The 21,795-nt window shown below is 38.8% G+C and overlaps 1 protein-coding gene across 18 annotated transcripts in view; it reads right to left on the bottom strand.

The window, feature by feature from the left end:
* camta1a (calmodulin binding transcription activator 1a) overlaps positions 1-21,795 on the bottom strand; it is a 422,828-nt gene that overhangs the window by 191,447 nt on the left and 209,586 nt on the right. The gene's annotated exons all lie outside the window — the stretch shown is intronic.

Here is a 21,795-nt window from a genome sequence, read left to right as displayed (position 1 = left end):
CTGTGGAATTAAACTTCCTGATTTGACATTTAGGCATGCGCTCCCCACACCTTCAGCCACTCAGACAATCTGGATGAAAATGACGATCTACTCTATTGCTTCTTAGTCCATGCGCGTGTGTGTGCGCGTGTGCGCTTGTCTGAGTGTGTGTATTGCACAATGCACAGTTTAAGGGGGAAACCTGTCACTCACTTGACTCTAGAGGGAGAAAAGGCGAGACAGCGAGTGAGGGAGCGAGACAAAGAGAGATTGGAAAGGATAAAGAAAGAAGAGGAAAGACGGAGCTAATGAGGGCGAGGAGCCGAGCACAGAATTCAGCACACCCATTGTCATGGGGAAGCGCAGTAAAAATGAGGTAGTGGCCTCGACACTTTAAGACTATCATTAAACTTTCCCTTCTCTGCCTTTATGAGGGCCTTTGTGTGTCGGCGCGGAAGAGGGTCGTAAAGCAGAGGCTTTGTCTTGTTGTGATCGATTTATTCCCTTCGTTAGCGGGACGATTCCGCCTGCTTATGATGTCTTCACGCTCTGCTCATAATTACAGGCCAGTTCCTTTTTTAAAATTATTTTTATTGGTGCAACTTTTCCTGTTTTAATTAGCCTTTATACAGGTTTAGATCGAGCCACAATGTCACACAGAAATAGTCAATGGAACATCTATTTTAGGACGCAGCATGGCCGGCTTTATGTACAGATCTATTTTATGGATATCTATCTAAAGAAAGTCTGGCTGTGTATTGGAGCGGAGATGAGGCAGAGCGAGGGCACAGAGCCCAGCTAACAGAGAAGATTATGAGAATGCATAATGTTTCTGACAGATTTTGGAATGGTTGAACTGTAACCAATAGTCAATTTGTGAGCTACATTTAAATCACTATATATATATATATATATATATATATATATATATATATATATATATATATATATATATATATATATATATAGTGTGAGAGAGACAGACAGACAGACAGACAGACAGACAGACAGACAGACAGACAGACAGACAGACAGACAGACAGACAGACAGACAGACAGATAGATAGATAGATAGATAGATAGATAGATAGATAGATAGATAGATAGATAGATAGATAGATAGATAGATAAATAAATGCATGTTCTAGACCTTAAACTGATTTGTCATAAATCACTTTTTTTAAAAAGCACTCTGGCAGACATCATAGGGGGGAAAAAAAATCCAAACTAGACTAAACAAAAAACAGAAAAAAACGGTTTTGCAAACTGCCCAGGATACCAAAGGTAATAATAATGTTTGTAATAATAATAAACATCTTAAGTAATACCACAGGGATTGATAAACTGGGTGGATTTAATAAGGAGATTCTTTTTTCCCCATTTTGTTTTTTTTGTTGCTAGTCAGTGTTGCTAGCGACTGAGGAAATGTAGCCACGCAGGAAATGTAGATGCAGAACGTAAACAGGGTAACAACTTTTAATATTAATATTAATATTTTAACAATTTTATAATGAACACAATCAAATTCCACAATCATATTCTTTAGCACCTGACTGAGAAGCTGAGAATACTGGGCCTATACACCTCCATCAACTGGATCCTGGACTTCCTGACTGGGAGACCTCAGGCAGTCAGGATCAGGATTGGACATGACCGTGGTGGGTCTCATCAGCAAGAACAACAAGTCAACATAAAGAGCTGGTGTAGAGCCAACAACCTGTCTCTGAAAATTGGACAAAACGAAAGATATGGTTGTTAACTTTAGGAGAGCACAGCGCGGCCATTCTCCACTGACCATCGATGGATCCTCCGTGGAGCTCGTCAAAAGAGCACCAAATTCCTTCACCTGGTCACTCAACACCAGCTCCATCACCAAGAAAGACCAGCAGCATCTCTACTGGCTGAGAAGGCTGAGAAGCCCCCCGACCATGTTCTACATGGGGTTCTTCAAGAGCATCCCAAGCAGCTGAATCACTGACTGGTTTGGGAACTGCACTGTCTCAGATCGCAAGACCCTACAGAGGAGAGTTAGAACAGCCGAGAAGATCGTTGGGGTCTCTTTCCCCTTTTTCAAGGACATTTACACCACACGCTGCATCCGCAAAGCTAATTGCATTGTGGACGACCCCACACACCCCTCACACACACTCTCCACCCTCCTGCCATCAGGAAAGAGGTTCTGAAGCATTCAGGCTTTTGTGTTTATATTTAAATTTACACTCTTGTTTACACTTCTCTTTTGGACATTCTACTGTATAACACATTATTTGGGTTACACATTATTAGGTTTACTGGCAGCACTATTTTGTGTTTTGTGTATATGTCCCACATTGTCTTGTGTTGTCTGTTTTCACCATGTTGTACACAATGCACTTTATGTAGCTTGGACAACTTACTTTAGTCCTTAGCTCTGTGTTCTGTTATGTAGATTTATGTTGTGTGATGTAGCTCTGTGCTGTTTTATGTAGCACCAGGGTCCTGGAGAAACATTGTCTCATTTCACTGTGTACTGTGTCAGCTATAAATGGTTGAAATAACAATTAAAGCTTCTTGACCTGACCATATGAGCAAACCCAAATTTACTTCAAACACATATTTACCTCAGTCAAACTCAAATATTACCTTTACGTAATTTATAAAAATAAAAATAAAAGTCTGTGACTAAACATTCGCTGTAATTGTACTAAGAGCTGAATGGTAAATGAACAAGCACCTGCTCTGGCATAGTGAGAAACATCCACACTTGTCAATACTCTAACCAAATGTTTAGATGTTCAGGTGAAACTCTGAAAAACATGTCAACATAATGAACACAACTGGAGTCATTTCACAAACCAATAGAATATATTCTAACATTAGATTGTTAGGGGTGGTGTGGGTTTGGGAAGGGGGTAGTTTTGGGTTGTTAGCATACAGTCTAACACTCTAAACATACAAGTAGGTGTGTCTGTGTTTAAGTTGTAAGATGCAAGTCAGCATAAGGAATTAGTGGACATTGGAGCTGGGTCACGATGTGTTTTTTTTTGTTTTGTCTGTATTTGGGGTGGAAGACTAATGAGACGTCAGCAGTACATTTTTGTAAGCCTGTGTATGAGTGTGTGTATAAGTGTGTGCGTGATTGGAGGTGACCTCCTAGGGGGAAAGGGGCTGCCTGCTTACTGGGCCAGGGTGACAGCAGCCCACCTGTCTGTTTGAGACACCACACGGCATCCATCTGCCCCCGCAGGATGTCCTCTCCCCCCCCAGGGCAAGTTGAGCACCACTGTCAATGCCCGCAAAAGCATGGCACCTCTATGCCCTGCCATGCTAGTGCGCCAAGAAGCACACTGCCCCCTGCAGGCTCTGTGACTTCATCAAGTTCATGACGTTGCATATAATACAGCAATATTTTAGATTTGAGCATCATGTAGTTAAAGTAGGATTACTCCAGTCAGTGAGTTGGACAGGGTTGTCTGTTATTCAAAAGCGTACCCATAATACAGGTTTTAAAAGCAGCTAATTGCTGTTGAATTCTCAAATCTAATTGCTGTTAAATTATTTTCTATAACAGAACTGTTTTGACCACAATTCAGCATGCCATTTAAATGAATACATTAAAATATGTATTTTTTAGTAACAGTGCATTCACAGATAATTGTATCACTTGGACTAAAGGTCTAATAAACTTATAAACATTGTTCAACAACAAAAAAAACAAACTAACATTTATGGGAGTTGCATGGGAGTTTTCCGCCGCATGCAAGTCTTCAAGAGAAAAGAAGCTTTAGGGTTCCATTACAAAATGACAAGCTGTTTTTGTTTTGTGCCTTCTAAACTTCTAGGAATGGAAAAATAGACAGGCAAGTGAATGAACAAGTGTTTCTAGCTGTTATAGAGTAAGTGAAAGCAGGAAGTAACTGGTGCCATTCATTAATAAAAGGAAAATGATCATTGTTAATCTGCTGTGTTATAAATGAAAACAAAACAAAAAAAAACATTTCATGACATGCTGATATTAACAACAGGGTGATCATGAGGTTACAATTGATTATTTTCCTATAACAAAATGACAATGTATATGTCTATCTATTTGCCTGTTTAGGGATTAGTAGTAAATTAAGTCAAATTTTTCCCTTACCCAAATTTCTATATCTATGTCATTTATTCTTCTCACATTATGTCTCATCCCAACTGTTTTCATTCCCATTCACACCAGGTATAAGTACTTCCTTACTACAAAATTTCTTTCCCGGCAAACACATAATCCACCAACACTGCACAAAACAACTTAAAAAAACCCATCCAAAATATATCCCCTGGCTTGATTCAAGTCTGACTCATGTATCCCGCCATCATTTCGTCAGCTCTTTCAGGCCATCTCTGGCTCCCCTTCTATCCCTCAATCTGTCTTTATCATAGCTCTTCTCTGCCGTTTTCTGCTCGTGGGCCTCAAGGCTACACCTGAAGGTGTGCTTTGACCATCCAGAGGTCTGGAGGAAAGAGCCTCCCAGCTCTTAGATCTCCTACGGCACTCTACTTTAAGCGTGGCATGTTTACCAAGCTGAGAGCACCACCAGTCCTTTGCAGCCTGCCAGCCACAGAGCCGGGACGAATGGGAAGAGGATCAGAGGTAGAAAAAGGTAGGAGAGGATGAGAGAAAGGCTGTTTTCAAATTCACTTTTGAAGACGTGAAGCACGTCATGTACCTCCATCGTCCCCTCCCACGCTCCCTTACTCACTTACTTTCTCACTTATCTACTGACTCACTCCCTCCCTCACTCCCTTATGCACTTCTGCTTACTTGGGTCATGAGTGTATACTGAAGCTCCAGAAACTACATAATACAATATACTTGCTTGCTGCACAACCTTAAACATCCTTTTTTTTCCTTCTGATCATAAACTCCCTCTTTTACCACAGCGCTGGTGAATTCTCAATTCTGATTGGTCAGAAGGTCGTTTTCTAAAACAGGAGTTCTGACTTCAAGGGTTATATTAAAGTGCTTGTTCGAACATGTTATCCGATACCTTACACAGGACACAGAAGGTGCTCTGCATAAATAGGTTTAAAAATGTGTATAATCATGGATATATTTAGCACTCATGGAAAGAGTCTCCAACATCAGCACTTTGCAACAGTTTCTCCCAGGTTTCTCAGTAACATGATGCAATTCTTTTTGTCTTAATAATTTCTGGAGAGATAGAAAAAGAGCAAGTTTATTCCTGTTACAAACTTGTTATTGCATGGAACTAACTTTAATTTTTTTTCTTTTTTTTTTTGCAGATGTTCCACAACATTGAACATAATTACAAATAAACAAAAACAAAATGACATTCTTAAATTCATAAACAATTGTGAAATTAGTGTAGTATATAAAGGATAAACACTTTAGGGTGAGATATAATAGGAAATGGATCAACATTAGGGTGGTGTGATATGCCAGGGTTTGTTTCTGTCCTGCTGCCAATAACCCATAGGGAAATAAAATGCACTGCAATATGTTTAGATGTTCAATCTAAATATAATACATTGCATGATGTAATAATTATACACCTTACTGAACACATGCTTTTCACACTATTTGATTAAACAGCCTGGACATTTAAAGAGAAACAGTGAAGTTGATATCGATGGATAAATTTATTCCGAGATAGACACGACTAAACTAAGTCTTATCAATTCTGAAGTTGAAAAGTAGCCAGTAAGTATTCTTGAAGGAAATTCTTTTAACGCTGTTGGAAAAATATCCCTTGTGACTACTTCATGAAGCTAACAGAGATTAATGCCCAGAATGTGCCAAGAATCCAAAGTACACTATATAGACAAAAGTATTGGGACACCTGGGACTTCTTTCTTTTTCCCCACATTACCACAAAGTTGTGCAGGATGGTTTTGGATGCTGCAGCATTACATTTCCCTGTGAACTAGGAGACCCAAACCGGTTCCAGCATGGCAATGCCCCTGTGCACAAATCTAGCTCCATGAAAATATGCTTTACATGAGTTGGAGTGAAAGATCTTAAATGGCCTGATACAGAGCTCTGATTTCAACCCTGAATGAGCACAAATCTCTCCCAAAAGAGCAGAGGGATTTATACCAGAACAGCAAATGGGGACTGGATGTGGAATGGGATGTTCAAATGCATATATGAATCATAAATTCTGGTGTCCACAAACTTTTGTTTATAGAGCGTATAACAAGTTTGATTTGTTTAAAACACCCGGTTACTTGTATTATTCCCTGCTTTTAACATCTTCTACATTATTCTAAAATGTGCAATGTAGCATGTTTAAATTACAAAGCACATCTACTGGTAGGTGTGACTAATAATTATATATGTTACTATTTTGGGGGCCAAAAAAACATGAATCTATTCATGCTTTCCTATGGGTGGGCATATCCTAAGTGCTGTAAAAATGATTCAGAAAAAAAGGAGAGAGAGAGAGAAAGAGAGAGAGAGAGAGAGAGAGAGAGAGAGAGAGAGAGAGAGAGAGAGAGAGAGAGAGAGAGAGAGAAAACTAAAAAGAAACAAGAGACAAAGAAAGAGTGCTATGGGAAAATGTGCAAGACATATGTGTTTTTGACTGAAGGTGCTAAATCTTTTTTCTTTTTTTCTTTTTTCTTTTTTTATACTAAGCAAACCAAGTGCAACACTGTACATTGGCCTATACTAATTTCTGGCTGGAACTGTTGCTTGCCGATTCGCAGGTTTATAATTAATCAGACGTGCCGCTCTTTCCTCTGCTGGAGAGAAGGAACACTCTTCCTGACTTGGCTAGCAGCCTTACTTGTGCCCTGCATGATTAGCCAGTGATTTCTGCATGTACTGGTGTTAGTCTGACTGGCTTTCTCCAAAAACATAACCTGATATCTCTACTTATTCTGTACGGATGACACACAGAAAGAAGCTGATTACCTGCTCTAGTGCTCTCTGAGGATCTTGGCTCATGCAAAGCTTCTTAGAGAACACGAGTGCAGACCAAGTACCTGTTCCCAATTATTTTCCCTGTGCTTGGGAATAGTTCTCTGACTGAGCTATACCATCATATACCACTGACTTCTCCTATTTGGCTTCATTCATTTTCAGTAACAGCAGCTCTTACAGTTATTTAAATCACAGGTTAATATTAATGTGGCTGTTCTAATATGTTATCGTTTCTGTACTAACAGCTAAGTCACAGGTACTTTGTAAGGAAGGCTAGTCTGGATCCAAAGCTATTAATACACGGATAAAAAAAAAAAAAAAATTTTGGGTTTAATCAAGAGGAAAGTACATTAGTTGAAATGATAAAGATTCATGTAGGAAGATGCTTCTTTGATGCTATTCTACAGACTCAATCTCCAGTCTCAAGTTAGTTTTCCACCATGTTAAAGTCTTTGGGAGTAATTGAGCTGTGTTTTTACCTTTTAATGGAAGAGTGAAGGGGCTTGGAAAACTATAATTACTGTTAACACATTGGTGTGGAGTAAGATCAATAAAACAAAGGTATTTTTTGCCTTATATCAGTAAGTGCAAGGCCTAATAGCCGAGAGCTCAGTATTCAGACCAAGAGGTTACCTGGACATGATACAATAAGTGAGTGAAATTTGTGAAATCCCAGAAGAAGACAAAGAAGAAAAAGAAGTGAGTGAGTGAGTGAGTGAGTGAGTGAGTGAGTGAGTGGGTAAGTGAGTAAGTGAGTGAGTGAGTGAGTGAGTGAGTGAGTGAGTGAGTGAGTGAGTGAGTGAGAATGAGGGCATGAGAAAGTGAGAAAAAGACTGAGCAAGAACAGGGCTCTTGAGACTCTGTTGTCCCCCCTGGGCTGTTTGGAGAGCACACTGTGCTACATGTAGCACTGTTAGGCACGCTGCTGCATTATCCTGCCCTCCTCTGATTATTAATCTGCCTGCTGGCTCCCTAGAGAGCACACCCTGTTACTGTTAGTATACCACCGTCACTGCTAATGACCATCGCAGCTCTTCTGCCTGTTTCAGATGACAGTCAGCAACTTTCTCTCAATGCTATCCTTCAGCAGGTCCCATGATGGTCCCTCTCTGTATCTGTATTATTGATGAGTCATTTGCATTCGTTTATGTGAATGCTTATCTGGGCTGGGTTTAGTGGCAATCTGCTTAGGACAAATCTCCTAAGTCTGGACTGTACAGTTTCTCAATACTGCAGCAACGTGACGGGAACTTGAAACTCTGGTTGGTTTCCTTAATGAATGACATTAAAGTGGTAGCACTTCCATATCTTTTATTTTTGTTTGTATTCAAATGATCATATTCCTTAGACATAAAAATATGTGAAACAAGCAAATTCAGCTTTTGGCCATAACTAACGCATAAATACACTATATAACTAATCCTCTGCTTACACCTAAACATCAGGTCAGCACAACCATATTTGCTGGTTGAACATCCCAGATTGAACCATCCTTTTGCTATTATAATTGCCTCCACTCTTTTGCGAAGGCTTTCCTCTAGACTTGTGTGTGTCTGTGTGGATTTCTGTGTGTTTAGCAATAAAAGCATTAATGAGGTCATGCAAGGAGGACTAAGCTGCAGTTGGCAGTCAAGTTCATCCTATATGTGTCCAGTGAGGTTGAGGTCAGGGCTCTGTGCAGGACATGGTTTTACACTCCAACCTTGGCAAACGATGCTTTCATGGAGCTGGCTTGGTGCACAGAAGCACTGTCTAACTCTTAGTTCCAGGAATGTTTTAATATCAAATGCAATCTATACAATCGTTTGCTTTAAAATTTGTGGCAACAGTTTGAGGGGAAATCACCTCTAGGTGTGATGTGAGGGTTGTTTAGCCAAAACAACCTGCTTTTTGTTAATTGATGTTGATTGAAGCTACAGACTAAGATAATGTCAAAAACCTTGATGGTTTTTAATGTAACTTCCTCCCACAGTGAGATTTTGTTCTATAAGATACATTACTATTAAATAAATGAAGCGCATAAACCCATGTAGCCTGTACACTAAACAAACAGACTTTACAAACTTCTCTTCACTGACCTGGCTGTCCAGTCTCACTGAAATGGAAATTTGTCATTATATTTTTCCACATGTACATACGAATACACTCAAAACGCATACCAAATCAAATAAACAAATAATGGAAGCTAAGGAAGTAGCACTAGCAACACTGTACACATTGTTGTAGGGACAGATATATGTTGAGAATATGTTCTCCACATGTAAAAGGTGAAAAAGTACAAATAAGAGACATGAGTATATGAAAAAGAAATCATAAACTGATCAATACATCAAACTTTGTGAAGCGTAACCATAACAACAATCAAAGGAAAAATATGAAAAAATATATACCTGCATAGACTGCATCTGAAACCACTTCCTATCTCCTATATAGTGCAATATAATGAAATGGTGTGTGAATTCTGAGTGAACAACTTCATTCCTTATATTTGCTCACTCATTTGTATGGACTTTTCTTTCTCTCTTTTTTTACCATACTGCAAGGTGAAACAGCACAAAAGAAAATCTTCTCATCTGGAAAAGAGTTTCTTTGCTTGTCAACAAAACCAAAATTAGCAAATTAGCAAGACTAATTAGATTTTATGGTGTTTAGCTCTGGAGTAAGCTTGAGGACACTGGAAGATGTTTTGTATATAATGTATGCTCATATTTATTACAATCTTTTTATTTGTATATATTTAATGCATTTCTATGCAACAATCACAATGGTAAATAAACATGACAAAATTAACCTATTGTTTTTATCAGACACTGCGGCTGTTAATACGGGTGTATATACGGGATCTATGTACTAATCTAAAATAATTACTAATATCAAGTGATAATCAAGGTAATAAAGAGCATGTGTGAATAATCAGTGACATGTGACAAACAAGGAAGTTCAGTTGCTGTTAGGGAATGTAGTCCCGAGGCATAATCTTGACAGACATTTTAGAAATGCCTTTTGGAAAATGTTTTTGCATCCTTTAAATCCCTTTTTTTCCCATAAGCTTCTTCCTATATGTACAGTAGCAGTTGTAACTGTAAAAACAAAACAAAACAATACAAAAACAACAATGGTTTGTTCACTTTAACTAGGATTTAGCGACCAGCACTTTAAATGTCAACATAAAATATGTAACAATGTGGTGTGAAAAAAAATCACAGTACGTAATAAACTAAATTTGAAATACTCATTTTGTAAATTGATTTGTCATTTTGTAAATTAAAATAAAGCATGATTAAATGCAGAAGGCTGCTTCATGAAACATTTGGTCTAATTCATTACATTAGACATTAAGTAAACACTTTTGAATTGCTATATAATATATATAATAATATAATAAAGTTTGTCACCTAGAACAATAACGAGAGGATTGGTGATGGCTATTTTTTATTTTTCCTTTTCATAAAATTTTTAATTTTTTTCGAATAAGCTAATGAAAATAGAATGAGCAGTGTGCAAATGCAAGTGTATAAATTGTTGAAAAAGTGCAAAAGTACAAACAAAATTCTTGAAAAGTAACCATAACCTGATCAAGATGCCATAGACTGTGGAACAAAAAAATAACTATGGAAGAGAAAAGTGAGACAAAAGAATGAAGTGTTAAGTGAGACTGTATAAGTGTATTAATCGAGGTGACAAGAATCATATGTGAGTAAATAATGACGTGACAGTCGCAGTGAAAGGTGTAGTGGCTGATCGGAATTTTAGAGCCAGGGCCATAATTCCTGACACAAAGTTTAGTGGAGCATTTTTCTGTTACTGAAGGTAAGTTGATAAAAAGTAAAGAATCTGTGTTTGGAGTTTTTATTCGATAAAAGCCCAAATGTTGGCAAATATTAATTTGCGAAAATCTTTCATCAATAGCAGTGTTGATGACGAGCATACAGGAGTCTGTGAGGAGCAATAGCGGGTTAATGACTGGGATTTGGTGTGCTTGTCAGGTGAGCTAGACTGCTGACACAGGGACACACTAAGTGTTATTTTAAAGTGCTGTGTTTCATCCTTCATTACATATGAAGGGGCATTGGGGGTAGGGTTGGGGTAGGGCTAAGCTTTAAGGATAAAGGCTATGAAGTTCATATCCAGATCTCTTCTCACAGTCCTTCAAAAAAATTTATTTTTAAGTAGGACAAAAAACTGAATGCATAATTTTTCACAGGCCATCTGGTTGAGGCTAATATATATATATATATATATATATATATATATATATATATATATATATATATATATATATATATATATATATATATATATATATATATATAATAAATCAGGGCTGTCAATCAATTAAAATATTTTATCACAACTTAATCGCACATTTTTATCTGTTCTAAATGTACCTTAAATGAATACTTTTCAAGTATTTAATACTCCAATCAAAATGGGCATGGACAAACATGGACACTTCATTCAAATGTATATTTATTATTAGTGAAACCAGACTCGACATAGAGCATGAAGACAAAATATTCTTGTAAATATTTTAAAGTAATTATGATGTTTTAAATTGCGTAAATCATCAGGACACCAAACGGAACTTCTACTAGGTTTCCACATGGACAGTTTTAATTGCCTATTTAGAGTTTATTATTTTTATTATATGAGTAAAGAAAGAACGATGTGGAACAAAAGGTTTTAATTTTTCTATTTATTTATTTATAACAGAAATGCGTGCTGCATTAATCGCACGCTAATAACATTAGTGCCTTTAAAATGAATTTGCGTTATTTATATATATATTTCATCCTTAGTAACTGCCTGGTCCGGGTTGCAGGGTTTATATAAGGCTACTGGTTGTTTATATTCTGGCAACAAAATTTGCTACAAAATCATGCACTTGCCAGTTATGAGCCTGAGAGATATAGCTGAGGTCATGGAACTGTTAAACATTTTAAAAAAAAGGCTAAGTAAGACCCACACCCACTTTGTATTTGAAAGACAAGAGAGTGGTGATGCATTACAGTATTATTATATATGGCAGTAAAAGGAATAGTCTATTCTTTTTTTATTTTATAATTAAAATCTCAGGATCGTTGTTCAACTGTTGGATTACACTCAAAACAAAACAGTTCTAAGAATATGATAGATTTGAGACCTTATGCAAATGTTTTTTTTTTTTTTTTTTTACTTTCTAATGCTGGAGCTTTGTTGTGCTTTGAATATTCTCTTAGACACACAACTATATTGGTAACCACTAAAAAAGGGATTAGACAGATTTGACTGAAGGATTCATGACAGATGAGAGAGCTCTCTGCAATAAGCTACAATACGTGTTCTGCATAGATCATTATTGGTAAATTTCAACAACTGCTTTTAATCTTTCATTATAAGAGTGTTGTGAGTAATCAGCTTTTTTTTTAAGTTCTTTTCACATTGTTAAAGGATGTCTTTGTTTGTGGAAATTGCAGCTGTGCAACAAATGTAGTACCTAAACAATAGGTGGAAAGACAATTAAGGTTATATGTGAAATAGGAAATGAGAGATCAGGTGTAAGAGGTGATCAGGAGACAGAGTGAGAGAGTGCTTTCATTTCTATTACACCCTCGCTCCCTTTAGGGCACAGGTGACCCTGCAATGGAGCTCCGACCACATTCACACCAGGCTAATCATTTCATTTTAATAACCAGGATATTCTCCTCGTCCTTTCCTCCCTGTCTCTCTCCCTCTCTCTTTTTCTCATCTCGCTGGCCCACTGTCTGCCCTAGCCTTTGCCAAGGTCCAGCTAATTTTATTCTAATTGCCTGCGCCCTCAGCCGAGACTGATCTGCCTCATTGTCCCCATCCCCCCTTCCATAATTCATTCTACCTCCTCCTCCTCTTTCTGAACCCTCCTTCTTTCTCATCCCCAACACTCCTTCACACCAACATCTCAGTCAACCTCTACATCCTGTAACCTCCCACTATCTAATCTCTCTTTATCTAAACTCTGTTTTTTTAATATATTTTATTTATTCTATCCACATTCCCTCATCTCGATCGTAATTGCATGTGCGCTTCCAATTTTCTCTTCTCCCCCTCTGTTCCTGACCCCTCATTCCAACGCAGAGAAAGAGAGAACAGCCTTGGCACTGGTCTCTGGGCGCTATCCACACAATGGTTAAAAAAGAAGGCAGTCTGCTTCAATTAGGTAAAGCTAGAGTGCATTTGCGGTCAGCTGAAACAGGGATGAAGAAAGGGCATGTGTGAATGCGAGGTGGCACAGGGAAGCCCGTCTACAGGGCCACCGTGCCCTCATAGCCATGCACTACATTATCAGCTCACACCTGCCTCCTCTTTCAGCAATTACAAAAGCGACGGTGCACAAAGGCATCCGGCTCAGTCACGCACAAAGGCAGCCGTGATTAGGCTGGCCGCTGACCAACACCTGTCTGATGTGCAAATTCATGTGCGAGCACACGCTTCGTGATCACATACTCGCGGGTGTAAAATACGCTCCGCCTGCAGAACCTGGGTCCGGCGATGCGTTTCATTAAAACTAATTGCAGGCACAAGGACTGAAAGTTTATTTTTTCCAAAAAGAAACTATGAATGCACCCTGCTCTGATCCGTCTGCTCCAGGCACCCACTCGGAGCTTGGCTTGAGTAGGGCCTGCTAAAAATAGCCACCTTCTCTTAGCAGTGAGTCATTAGGCACAGATAAATATTAAAGCATCAATTCTGCCTAAACTTTAAATAAGCGAGCAAGCCGAATATAGTCAAGCTCTAAATAGTGCTCTGGCTTCTCTAATTAGGACTTCATGACAGGATTCTTAGTGGATAATGGCTTATTTTGGTCATCAGCATTGTAGCATCTAGCCACAGTTTAAAGCAGCCTGGGGAAATTCGACACTGTAATCACGCTTCTGAAATCCTCTTGTCTCTCCCTTCTCTTCTGGAAAGGAAAAAAAAAAAAAACAGCCCCAATAAATTTTCATTACACCTGAGAAAAGCCCTTCAAATAGAGCCGCACTGGCAGAAACGAATTACTTTTTAATTTATTGACTAATGGCCGAAGCCTTTGCAGACAGCTGCGATTGTTCCAATAGTCATCATGCGAATGGTGTATTATTGTCGATTCATTCAGACAATAAATATCATCTTTGTTTTTATCTTTTTTTTGTCCTATCTGCATTATTTCCACACCAGACAGTTACACACACACACAGCTCCATTTAAAAACATTGTCTAATCAATGCTTGCCTAATGCTTTTGTGCGTTCTTTTTATGTGTTATTCAAATTCTTTATAGTTAATATTAGTATCTTATATGGAAGCCCTCCGTGTTTAATTTCACAGTCGGGTGAGAACCCTCTGCTCTCTCTAGGACTGAAGGTTAAGGCCGTCTCTCCATAGGACTACATCTATCTTCTCTCTATGCACTCTAATTATGCAATGACCATGATCCTACACTAGCTTCATGTACTCTGCGGTGTAGTGCAAGTAGTGAATAGGTCCTCTAAGAGGCTTTGGACACTGTATCGCTCTCCTACAGGGACTTGCTGCATTTTCATGTCTCAGGATGTGGCAGTTCACAGAAACCTCCAGCTTGACTCTATGCTTTTGCCGTTCACTAGCGTCCAACAGCACATGCTCTGCCTGCTAGCTGGAGAAAAGCATGAATATGAATGAATCTTAGAAAATCACCCCTCCCCCCAGAGGGTGCTGTGCATTTGCTTTCAAACGCTGAGTGTCATTACACTGCTGCTGGCATGGGAACGAGGTTACATAGGTGGGTAGCTTTAAGCCTGAGCAGTTAAGGATTTGTCCTGTCCAGGTGGAACGCAGGAAACTGGAAAACTGTGGAAGCAGATTGCGGAGCACAGACAGTGTGTGATGAGCTCCTATGTGAAACATTTCTAAACGGAATGAGGAAGTCACTGTCATTTCAATCTGCACAGATTTTCAAATATCTTTCGAACCGGCTAACTATACATAGCTAAACCAAAGAAAGTCTGAAAGAATTTTCAAATAATATTCGTTAAATATTACCACCAGTGCAAACTAGCCACTAAGGTCTATCTGAGGGGATGCTTTAGTCACAATCATACTATATTTCTATCATTGCTAATTCTAATCATCTATCAAACAAGCTTCAACCTGAGCCTCCTCAAGTGTTTTGATAAAATGTTCATAGGCTGTTATAATGATATCAAGTTTGCTAGTAACTAGCTGACAGAATTTCTGCACATTTTTTCCGGTTATACTAAATGCACATAATCATCACAGATAATGCTAGGCAGTTAGCTAACATGAGCTAACTTGACAGGATTTCTGGCAAGACTTTTTGTTAATAATTTATAAATGTTTATAATATTTCCTGCTCATCCCAAAAAGCAGCTAACAAGCAACATTGACAAAGTCCTATTGATAAATGCTTATTGATTTCTTTAATGACAATGTGTTTTGCTTATATACTCAGCTATCTAACAAAAGCTGATTTTAAATAAGAAGAAATTTAAGACTTTATGCCAGGTTGGGAACAAATACAAATGAGTTAGAATTCTCTCAGAAATGCATTTAACTGGGTGGCTAACAAAAATTCTGACAGGATTTTTGAGCTTCTATTTGCAAAAATATATTAACCCAAGTGATTGCTGTAAAACAATTCATTGTTTACATGTACAGTATTTGTTATTATAAGAACAAATCCATCTGCGTTAGCACAAATCTGTACTGCACTGGTCGGTGTTGCAGTGTCACTGTGTCTGAAGTCTCAACTTGTTTTGTTGTTATTTTTGCACTAATGCTCCTGCCCCAGTTAGGTTTGTGTTGTTTGGTGACTTGGTGAAACTTTTTGTCGATTTATGCTGTCTTAGGTATCACCTCGGTCCTGAGAGAACGTACTTTCATTTCACTGTGTACTGCACTGTATATGATTTGAATGACAAAAAAAGCCTACTTGAAGTTATAAAGACTTTACCCAAGGGTCATATTACAACCTTCAATTACACCAATAAAAAATCTAGATGGCGCTTACACTTTTTATTAATCGTTATCAAAAGGAAATCTGTGTTGTGCTAGAAAGAAACAGGACATGGTGGACAAACATGCTCATCACAGCTCTTCAATAGTGACAAACCAGAGAAAACACAAGGCAGCTTTATTTTCCCCATTCTTTCTTTTCTGGATGATCTTTTTCGAGTCTCTCTCTCTCTCTCTCTCTCTCTCTCTCTCTCTCTCTCTCTCTCCCTCTCTCTCTCTCTCTCTCTCTCTCTCTTTCTTACTTTCTGGAGGCAAAAGTCATGGGCTGATTAACAGACTTCAGCATTCCAGTGCTGAGTGAGCCCCTCCTCTCAGGACTCACAGAGAATAAAGAAGCAGAATAGAAAGCACCGCTTTTCCCCTCTCCTCTCCTCTCCTCTCCTCTCCTCTCCTCTCCTCTTCTCTTCTCACCTCGCCTCGCCTCGCCTCGCCTCGCCTCTCCTCTCCTCGCCTCGCCTCGCCTCTCCTCCACATCCCTCTAGTCCAGTGACGTCAGCCTCTCTGTAAAGGCATTACAGCTGATGGAGCAGCGCCAGGTACGCCGTGTACCTGAGCCGGGAAAGGGAACGTACTGCCACAATGCAAAAAAAAAAAAAAAGACAGAAAGACGGGGAGGGAAAAAAAGAAATTCAACACAAACGCCTCACCTCTTTCACATCGACCCGCCATGCTTTAGCAAAGAGGCTATAATCTTATAGGGTTTAGGTGCTGTCTTGTACTCTCTTCACCCTCCACTCATTTTCTATCACTCTCTTTTTTTTCCTCCACCTGCCTTTGTTTTCACAGGAGTTCAAAATCGATTTTATCTGTGGATTTTGAAGTTAAACAATACAAAGCCAGCACTTCAGCAGAAGAGCGGTACCTAGCACAGTGAGAGGTTAAAAAACTTCTAGCGTATAGGCTAAACCACAAAGCTAAACAGACAAAATAAACATATCACAAAATGAAGCTGAATTTACTTGTCTCAGAGCAAAGGAACCCTGAAAACAAAGCACACGAAGGATTCAAATCAAGCTCAACACCAAGGGCGTGGTGAAGGTCAAAGCCCGGTTCTTTCCAAACTGCTCTTAAAGATTTGGCTGCTGTATCGACTGTGCATACTGCATCCTGAAAAAATATTGCACTGATAATGGGCACTATAAAACAGATCATTTTACAGGCAGACGATCTCCGTCTTGAAGGCACTTGAAAACCATTTTCAAGCGACATAAAATTTAACATAGCGCTACATGTGCCGAACCAATAGTTTCCACCCTACATGGAACTTTGAATTTAATTAAGGAGAGGGAAAGCATGAAGACTAGAGTGTGGAGGTCCTTAGTATCTACACATGCAGACACACAATTTATGCTACTGACCATCAGGTATTTGACTAAATGTTTTTAAGCTACATATTTTTTAGAAATAAGTAAAAATGTTTTTTTATGTTTTTTGGTTTTTGGTTTTTTGAAAGCATAGAAGCCTAGACAGAATAAATGCTTACATCCTTGACCAAAACTTTTTTAACCTTCTATTTTATCACATTTTTTTCTTTCTTTGTCTCTTTAATAATAAGACCACTCGAAAGACTGAGAACTGCTTTCTCAATAAGCATTAACGTAACTGGCTGTTACCAAGAGCCTGCTTCAGAAGCCACAATGGTTTGTATGCAATCAGCTGTATTTGCTGAAGTCCTTGATTTCTCATAAAGAAATTCCCAATCCACTGAAATACGTTGCTGTGGTCTGCATGTACACTGTGCTCTTAAACGGTTAAGACCCTTAACTTGAACTAGGAGACCAAACCTGTTCCAGAATGACAATCCCCCTCTGTCACAAAGCCAAGATGGGTTGGAAAGGAAGCTCTTGACTGGCCTGCTTCTGACCTCAACCCTATTAAACAGTTTTGGAATGAATTGGAGTGCTGAATGCACCCAAGGACTCCAAACCCTACATCAGTACCTGACTTCACTAATGCCCTTGTGGCTGAATGAGCACAAACCTCCACAAGCACTGAGCAAAATCTAGCAGAACATCAATGGGGTGGAAATGGATGTTCAGAAAGCACATACAAATTTTATGCTCAGGTATCCACAAACTTTTGTCCATATAGTGTATATTTCCATTGCTGCTTTTGCATGAAAACTATTTGACCTTGATCAACATTTGTCTGATTATAAAGAATTCTAAACTTAATAATCCCAACAACAATGTAACAATTTTTAACTTGGGTGCTAAACAAATCAGTTGATTAACACTGTATTGGGACACAAGTATCAATCTTTCATATCTTCCTTGCTCACCCTGCCTTAATTTGTACACATTCACATTGTCTCATCACATCGACCCAAAACAATATTAGAAAATCATATGAATGCATCCTATATCACTATCACCAGCTCAGCTGACAACTCATAATCAAATGATCACAGTCAGAGCAGTTCCCTTTGATTTGTTTTTCCCAGAAAATTGACCGGTTAATGTTGTGCTTTCAACCATAGTTAAGTGATGTGACAGCAGAAAAAATGCATGCTCCAGTAAATGTGAAATTTAGCTAAATATTAGAGTAAATATTACAAATGTAGCCTAAAAATGGCACAAAATCTCTCTTTCCCACAATGTCTTAGAATTTTCCTTTAAAAATGCCCATCTGTCGCACTTTCAAAAACAGGCATATAAACTCGCTGTGAAGAGGACTAGCTAGTTGCAGTCTATGATGCAGTAAATACATACATATGATTCACCTGGATTTTTTTACACATAGAAGCAAACCTAAGTTTGCAAAAGAAGTTTTCTAACTCTTGATTCGTAGAGTGGCCATATTAGCTTTTTCGACTGCAAACCCAGATCTATGCTAATGCAGACTCATTTAGAGTGTATAGATTATCGATCATCAAGTCTTCCTGGGCAGGCTGATTTCTATTTTGGCCATTTGAAAGTGCACAACAAACATTTAAATGATCAATTGTGTTAGAGGGCTAAAAACTGTACAGTAACTTGCTACTTTTAGCTTCAAAATTATCTTATTTACCTGGGGGATGTTTTGGTCCTCAGAATTTCACACAATTTTTTACAGAAGGTGACTTCAACACCTAACATTAAGTTCATTACTGAAATGCCCACACATACACACAAATACATTTGGCTGATGTGTCACAACATTAACATGGACGAAGGACATTTTCAACATTCAAATGCCAGGGTGAAGTATAAATGTCAACCCTTTCTTTGTTATGCTAAATCAATTACCCACTGGAGAGCGAACGATAGTTGCGGACTCACGGTTAACTTGTGTAGAACTTACACTCACTTTGCTGTACCAGACAGAGGATGAATTTCTAAGCTTTAAAAATTTACCCACAACTGAAAAGCTTACTAATTACTTTAAGTAATGGTTTGTGGAGGAAAACCCACTGTCAAACAAACCAATGTCTAAACAAGAAGGTAATAAGTGCATAAAACTGAGGGCATGCTCTGCATCACTCTTTTTTTCCCTCCTCTTCAGCACCGAACTGTGCTGTTTTCCAAACGAGTGCATCCTGTTACACGAGGCCACTGTGTGGTGTTCAGACTGAGCACAGCCTGGCATCCTCCTGACACTCTGATAGATAGAAGCTGCAGGAAGCATATGGGCTGGGAAGCAATATTTCTGCCTTCCTCTAAAGCTCCTCATCCAGCTGCTTAATGGCACACGCTGATCTGTAATTCCTCCGTTTCTGATATCCACCCCCCACCCAATACCCCATATTCCCCATCCTTCAGAAAACCCGGGAGATGATGGGTAGGCACGCACGCTCCACTCGTCTCCAGCTGGGAACCGCCTGACACCAGATGCCGGGATGAGAGCAGGGCCTAGGTGATGTGTTTCAGGGCGTAGTGCACAGCTTTTTCATCCTTATAAGCATCTCTAGGGCAGGGGGAAGAGAAAAGTGTAGCCCCATAAAACACTGATTTACTCAGTATCTGGTGAAAGTGAAAAGTTTCCTTAACAACCTTAATCCTCTTTTTTCAATCGACTCCATCACTCTGAGCATTTTGGGTCCATTTTTAAAGAAAAATGAAGAAAACCAGACACACAAGCGATGTATGGAATGCGTGAAAAACATATCAAGTCGGAATCGCAAAAAGCTCCCTGCTGATGGAGAACTGGCATTAGAGAGACAGGTCTAAGGCCTGTCAATATTGATAGAAATAAATCCAAGGATAGTCTGCTTCACAGTGTAGAGAAGTAAAGATTGCTTCAAATGCCTTCAATTCCTCAGAATGGCTGCACAAAAACAATACTAAGCCCTCAGGCATATTTTGTTATGATGTACAAAGCTGTAAGGACTATATAAAACCTCCCAGTCAGCTGGAGAAGGGGACGGGAAACTGCTAGACCACTGCTGCCTGTCAGCTGTCACTCTTGATGTCTTCTGTGTGTGTGTGTGTGTGTGTGTGTGTGTGTGTGTGTGTGTGTGTGTGTGTGTGTGTGTGCACAGAACCGGACCACACTTTCTAACCGGCCAGAGGCTGCCAAAGATAACCTGCACATAGCCATCACATCACATCACACCCCAAACCAGACACCCATGGTACCTCTCCTCGGTTCCTTCACAGCACGACTCGCTTTCTGCACTCAAACTATTCACGGCATAGTCACGCACACAAACACTCTCGCATTTGTATGATTCATTGGGGATCCACAGAATGGGTCTCGTTGCTTGCCATATAGTGCAGATGTGCCAGGCTTCAACTAACCACACCTATACTGTTGCCTGTGAAAAGGTTTATACAGCCTTTGGGAGATCTGAAAGTCCTTTGGAGAAGGAAGAGGATGAGAAAGAGTCACTCTCTGAAGCAAACTTCAAACAAAAGCCATCCAGTAATGATGTACACGTTTGCATTTAAACTACAGGATAAGGTATATTTTGTGCTAATATGAACAATGAAGGTTATCCTAAGCAACACTGTTAATGCTTCTGCAAAAAATCAAATTGGATTTTAATAGCAACAAAATTTTAATTGATTATTTACCCAAACTATAGAGAAGAGGAGCTTTTTTTCTTTATGTTCAAGTCCTCTTTTCCTATTTAAATCCCTTTATTTTTTCTGCATTTACACACCTATTACTACAAACCTCAACAATGGAACTGCAATGAATGGACATTCTGTGCCACCCACATGAGGATGGTTTCCCTTTTGAGTCTGGTTCCTCTCAAGTTTTCTTCCTTATGCCATCTCATTGAGTTTTTCCTTGCCACAGTCACCACCAGCTTGCTCATGAGGGATAAACAATTATAAGGAAGAAACTTATAGGCCATAAACGTACATATTCTTTTATACAACCTTATAACCGCTTTATCTCTGTAAAGCTGCTTTGAGACCATTTCCATTGTAAAAAGTGATATACAAATAAAAATGAATTGAATAGAATTTAAATGAATTAAATTACTAAACTAAAAGCACAATTTGTTCAACCACCAGACTGTTCTACATTTTAGTTAGTTTCTCTTGCATGTTGCTGATCTGTGATCTAATTCTTCAAATGATCAGAAAGCATGTAATATCATATGCAACATTACTTTTTGCAACTTTTAGAAGCAGTAGATTGCTTTTCTTCCTTCATACTGTAACTGGACAGAAATGAAAAACATCAAATGTTTTGTCACATGTTTAACTGTATAGCTTGGGTGAGCCTTTGCCCAATATTGCTTCAGATTCCTAACAAGAGTGAAACCCAGTATGATATAGTGCCCTTATGTGGTGCCCATTCTTCTTATGGCTTTCTATATATTTACATTTTGTGATGATACAAGTTGTAATGCACAGAGTTTTATGCTACTTTAGTCTTTTTGTCACTTTGAACCTGACTGGAAATTTTCCTCTGACCTCATCATCATCATCATCATCATCATCATTTTCTCCCGCTTATCCGAGGCCGGGT

The sequence above is a fragment of the Silurus aristotelis genome (genome assembly GCF_946808225.1).
Source record: "Silurus aristotelis genome assembly, chromosome: 19".
Taxonomy (NCBI): domain Eukaryota; kingdom Metazoa; phylum Chordata; class Actinopteri; order Siluriformes; family Siluridae; genus Silurus; species Silurus aristotelis.
This window is presented reverse-complemented; position numbering and strand designations above follow the sequence as displayed.